This window comes from Lagenorhynchus albirostris, chromosome 11 (assembly GCF_949774975.1).
Source record: "Lagenorhynchus albirostris chromosome 11, mLagAlb1.1, whole genome shotgun sequence".
Classification (NCBI taxonomy): Eukaryota; Metazoa; Chordata; class Mammalia; order Artiodactyla; family Delphinidae; genus Lagenorhynchus; species Lagenorhynchus albirostris.
Genome location: NC_083105.1, coordinates 91,401,128 through 91,407,127, shown reverse-complemented (window position 1 = coordinate 91,407,127; position 6,000 = coordinate 91,401,128). Strand labels below are relative to the sequence as shown.

Genomic DNA, 6,000 nt, shown 5'->3' with positions numbered 1-6,000 from the left:
CTCCTAACTGTTCCTGCTCACCTTCTGGCCCTGGTTTGTAAGGTTTCTGCTCTAGTAAGCCTGACTGCTTTTCATGTCTCTTCTATCTCACATAGAACTATTTAAACCCTCTCTCTTTTTTTATTTGCCAACTTCTGAGGGTGTCTGGAAATCGTAAAATTGCAAACTTTCCCTAATACGAATTTCACAATTTTTATTTGTGTACTAAGATGTATTGTTTATTTTCAAAACGTCTGTTTAGTGATTTTCATACTCTTTTCACAGAGAGAAACTTGAGTTACACGTACTTACTCTTTTGGGTACTGTTATAAGTGGGTGCACGTACAGTTGACCTCACTGTCACTGTCAAGATTTTGATGCCATAGAAGTTGACCAAACCAGGTAAGAAGACTCATCCCATTTCCTAAGTACTTTAACTGTCATCCAATCTGATGCATCTTACAGATGAGTTTGGAAAGACAGATCAGTTGAAATCATTGTTTCTTTTTTTTTTTCCTTGTTTATTGATTGATTTTTTTTACGTCTTTATTGGAGTATAATTGCTTTACAATGTTGTGTTAGTTTCTGTTGTACAACAAAGTGAATCAACTATATGTATACATATATCCCCATATCCCCTCCCTCTTGAACGTCCCTCCCACCCTCCCTATCCCACCCCTCTAAGTCGTCGCAAAGCACCGAGCTGACCTCCCTGTGTTATGCAGCTGCTTCCCACTAGCTATCTATTTTACATTTGGTAGTGTACATATGTCCATGCCAGTCTCTCACTTCACCCCAGCTTACCCTTCCCCACCGCCCGTGTCCTCCAGTCCATTCTCTATGTCTGCATCATTATTCCTGCCCCGCCACTAGTTTCATCAGTACCATATTTTTTAGATTCCATATATATGTGTTAGCATATGGCATTTGTCTTTCTCTTTCTGACTTACTTCAGTCTGTATGACAGACTCTAGGTCCATCCACCTCACTACAAATAACTCAATTTCATTTCTTTTTATGGCTGAGTAATATTCCATTGTATATATGTGCCACATCTTCTTTATCCATTCATCTGTCGATGGACATTTAGGTTGCTTCCACGTCCTGGCTATTGTAAATAGTGCTGCAGTGAACATTGTGGTACATGTCTCTTTTCTGAATTATGGTTTTCTTAAATGCCCCAACCAAAAGATACAGACTGGCTGAATGGATACAAAAACAAGACCCATATATTTGCCGTCTAAAAGAGACCCACTTCAGACCTAGGGACATATACAGACCGAAAGTGAAGGGATGGGAAAAGATATTCCAAGCAAATGGAAATCAAAAGAAAGCTGGAGTAGCAATACTAGTATCAGATAAAAAAGATATTAAAATAAAGACTGTTACAAGAGATAAGAAAGGGCACTGTTGGTGGAAATCATTGTTTCTTAAGTTCTACTACAAGTTTCTAGAAGAGTGGATTGATCACATTTGTGCGTCAACAGGCAGTGCTGGGTAGGCTATACTAGTAGGGAAAGGCTAAAATTGGAGAATCCAGTTTAAAAATTCTGGTGTTATTTCTGTGGTTACTGGAAAGGTATCCTCTGAAGGGAACCTGAGATAATTCTCCAATTCTGCTATAGCCTGGATGAGGTATTTCTTTTGTTCTGGACAATTTATTATTTCCCATTTGGTTTTCCACCTAGGAAGGGAGCATTTTGTAAAGAAGATATGACTATCTGATCAGTGGAAAGGAACAACTCTCCTTTTTTACCTAATAAATTGAATTCTGATTTATAAATCAGCAATAATAAATCTAGTAGTATGAATTAATTTTGGAGAGACTGAACACTTGTCTGGGCCAATAAAAAGGAAATATTTAAAATATTTTAATATTAAGTTAAATACTTAAATGTAAAATAAAGACAGAGGCACCTGTGTGGCATCTTAGCCATGTTCCCACCCTCCCCTTTATTTAATTTATTTATTTGATTTATTTATTCGTTCATTTATTTATTTATTTAGGCTGCGTAGGGTCTTTGTTGCTGTGCGTGGGCTTTCTCTAGTTGTGGTGAGCGGGGGCTACTCTTCGTTGCAGTGCACGGTTCTCACTGCGGTGACTTCTCTTATTGTGGAGCACGGGCTCTAGGCGCGTGGGCTTCAGTAGTTGTGACACACAGGCTTCAGTAGCTGTGGCTTGTGGGCTCCAGAGTGCAGGCTCAGTAGTTGTAGCACACGGGCTTAGTTGCTCCGCGGCATGTGGGATCTTCCCAGATGAGGGCTTGAACCCATGTGCCCTGCATTGGCAGGCGGATTCTTAACCACTGCGCCACCAAGGAAGTCCCTCCCTTTTATTTTTTAATTGCCATATGCCATTTCAAGGTCATTAATGTCTGTTCTTCGGTTTCCTAATCTATGCAAGGAAGCTAATACTTGTTCTAAAGTGTTCTTTTAAGAAGCAAATTATCAGTAGAAGAAAAGACAGAGAGAAAAAAACTGAGGTGTTATAAAATTTAAAAGGGATTACAAGTTAACTTTATAAACAGAAATTGTTTGGCCCTTCGTTCCTGATAGACCATACCTGGTTGTACTGAAAAGGTATAAGACATTTAATTTATATAAAATGTATGCCCCTGTCTATGAATGTTTACTGTCACATGCTCCATTCTTGAGCTTTGTACAATGTTGAGAAATATTTGAATTAGATTTATATTATTTCTAGGATAAAAAATTTTAGTGGGTATAAATTGATAACTCCATAAAAGTTCTCTGGAATAATTGGAAAGATGTGCACCCAAGATGAACCAAATCAGATGTTCTCAGTTCAGGGCAAATTGTTCTCTGCTCACCCTAAAACCAGTCCTTCTTAAAAACATTTAATAATCTCAGTGCCTGGAGTCTCCCTTTCCTACCACTCATGCCATACCTCAGCCCTGCTTGAAAACTTGTACTGTTGCTACCACTGATATATCTGTTCTAGAAAGAAACAGGCTTTCGTTTCCAGGACTGTCAAATCAGGAGCTTTCACGAGAACACAAGGATTCACTCTATTATTGCACATCATAGAACTCATGCCTGTAGCTTGAAAATAGAAGTCTTTGGTGTAGGCATTTGCTTGTTTGACAGTTCTGTTCTAAATTTTGAAACTAGTGGTACTGTAAAGTGCCTGTCTGACGATGGTGTACCAGCGCTTAGTCATGCAAAATAATTATTGTTCACGGTTCCTTAGCTGAAGTCAGTAGCTCCGTGCAAAACACAACATAATGCAGAGATCTAAAGTTACTAAATCAAAACTGAGAAAAAGAATTTTAAGCAGGCTTGGCAGGAAAAAATAGGTTCTACGAGATTTGCCAAGTGATTTCTCTCAGCATACGGAAGGCTCTAATATTTTTAAAAGAACCCCCATGATAGAAACCATGGTAACTTTTATTAGTATGTCCTGGTGATTGTTGTCAGTTAACTTACATGACGTCAAAAACACGAAAGCAATTATGGAGATAGCAAATGGTGCCTACTGCTTGTTTTCTAAACTTGAAATCATATTTTCAGGTTTGCTTCTGTCAATTCAGTGTTTGAATATCTACATCCAATATATCATCTACACTGAAGGGCTTGATTAAATTAACCTAAGTGTGTATAGGACTGAATTTTTGTGGCTGGAGTGTTGGGATGCCTACCCTGGACCCATAGTAGGGCCTGTGAATCAGTATAGTGGTGCATGCAGGAAAAGTGAACATCAGTCCTACAAACGTAGAGTTATCTCTCCATGTTGCCCGAAACATTTGCCAGAGAATCTTGGCAAGATTAGGTATTGCTGCTTGAATGCAAGGGATGATGTCCTTCTTAACCCCCGGCAGACAATTGCACTTAAGAGTATCCCTCTTCTGGGAATAACAAACAGCAATATCTATCGTTTCCTTAGAAGAGGGAGAAACACAGAAAATAAACCAGGAATTTCACAGACTCTGCCATAGTATATTTACCTTCAACACTTTCAATCCAGTATTAAGACAGAATTGTTAGAGATGGATATGTAATTATTTTAGACTTAGCTCATGGCCACTTTCCATAGAGTTCATGAGTTTTTAAAAAAATAATCTGTTATTGAGGTTTAATTAGTATACAGTGAAGTGCACAGATTTTAAGTATACAGTTCAATGGTTTTGACAAATGTATACTTGCATGTAACTAATATCCTGAACATTTTCATCACTCCAGAAAGTTTTCTTATGCTCCTTTCCAGCTAATTATCACCCTTATCCCACTAGAAACAACCACGTTTCTCATTGTTGTTATCGTAGATTAGTTTGCCTGTTTTTGAACTTCATATAAATGAATCATAGAGTATATACTCCTTTGTGTCTCATTTTTTTTTTTTGCTTAACATAGTGTTGAGACTTAGTCATGTTATTGTGTGTATCTGTAGTCTATTATTATTTTTAAATTGTGCTGTGGGTAGTGTTTTATATGTATATACCACAGTTTGTTTTCCCATTCTTCTGCTGATGGACGTTTCGGTTTTCGCAGTTTTCGGCAATTGCATATAAAGCAGCAAAGAAATTCTTAAACAATCCTTTTTGTGTCTAAATGTCCTCTTTTCCCTTGAGTTATTCCTCAGAGTGGAAATGTTGGATTGTAGCCTAGGTCTAAGTTTATCTTTATAAGAAACTACAAGACAGTTTTCCTAGTGTGGGTATCCCATTTTTTTACTCTCACAGGCAACATGTGAGAATCCCATTTGCTTCATACCCTTGTCAGTATTTGATCTTGTCTGTGTTTTCAATTCTTGCCATCCTAATGTTTGGGAAGAAATATCTCATTGTGATTTTTTTTGATGGATATTTATAACTTGAATTCAGTTATATTATGAGGAAGGAGCAAAAAGTAAAAATATCAATGAACAAAGAAACAAGTCAAAAAGAGAGCTATAGAATAATACAAAGATATTTGAAGGAAGGAAGGAAGTAAAAGAGGGAAGCGTAAAGTAATGAAACGTGAAATAAACATTTAGTAGAAAGGATCACAAAGCCAAAAATTGATCAAGAAAGAAGAGAAAGCACAAATAAATTCTATTATGAATAAAATGGGACCCTAACTACTGATGCAGCAAACATTAAAAAGATGAGGAAAACATTATAATAACCTCATAGTAATAAACTGCTTAGAAAATATAACTTTCCAAAACTGACCCACAAAGAAAAAGACTGAATTCTCTTCAATAACCATTTAAAAATCTGGACTGTTAGTTAAAAAAAAATCCTACCCAAAGGGAAACATGAGGTCCAGAGGGCTTTACAGGTAAACTCTATAGGTAGTCAAGAAACAGATTATCCAAACCTTTATACAAACTCTTAAAATAATAGAAAAAGGGTGAACACTGCCCAACACACTCTGTGAGGCTGATATAACTTGATACCAAAACTAGACAAGGACAGTATAAAAAACCAGAAAACTACAGGCTAATCTCATCCATGAACCAAGAGGCAAACTCCAAACCAAAATTAACAGCAAAGTGAACCCAGCAATATATTAAAAAACTAAAGCTTCATGGCTAACTTAGGTTTATCTCAAAATGTAATCAAAATCATGATCAGGAATTGTTCATGAAACTTCAACGAAAGGGTTAAGGATAGCCAAGGCTCTCCTCAAAAACTAGCTGAAAAGACTTGTCTTACTAATTATGTAATTAATAATTAAGACAGTGCATTGGTTCAGTGATAGAAAAATAGAGCTAAGGAATAAAACAATGAGCCCCGAAAGAGACCCATGTGAGTATCTCATTGTTATCTGACTGCATATCTCTGAAGACTAATGCCACTGGACACCTTTGCATATGCTTCTTAACCATTCAGATATGTTCTTTTGCGAAGTGTCTGTTCAAATCTTTTGCATACTTTTTCTATTTTTAATTATATATTTTGTCTCCTAATTATCGTTATAGGTATTCTTTATATATTTTGCATACGAGTTCTTTGTTAGATAAACGTATTGAGAATATTTTCTCCCAGACTGTAGTTTGCCTATTCATCTTCTTAATGA

The 6,000-nt window shown here is 36.6% G+C and overlaps 1 protein-coding gene across 1 annotated transcript in view; it reads left to right on the top strand.

The window, feature by feature from the left end:
* Nucleotides 1–283: 283 nt before the first annotated feature.
* MGST1 (microsomal glutathione S-transferase 1) overlaps nt 284–6,000 on the top strand; it is a 29,351-nt gene continuing 23,634 nt past the window's right edge. The window contains exon 1 of the mRNA XM_060166807.1: nt 284–381. The gene's annotated coding sequence lies outside the window, so the exon portion shown is untranslated. The remainder of the gene's footprint in view (nt 382–6,000) is intronic.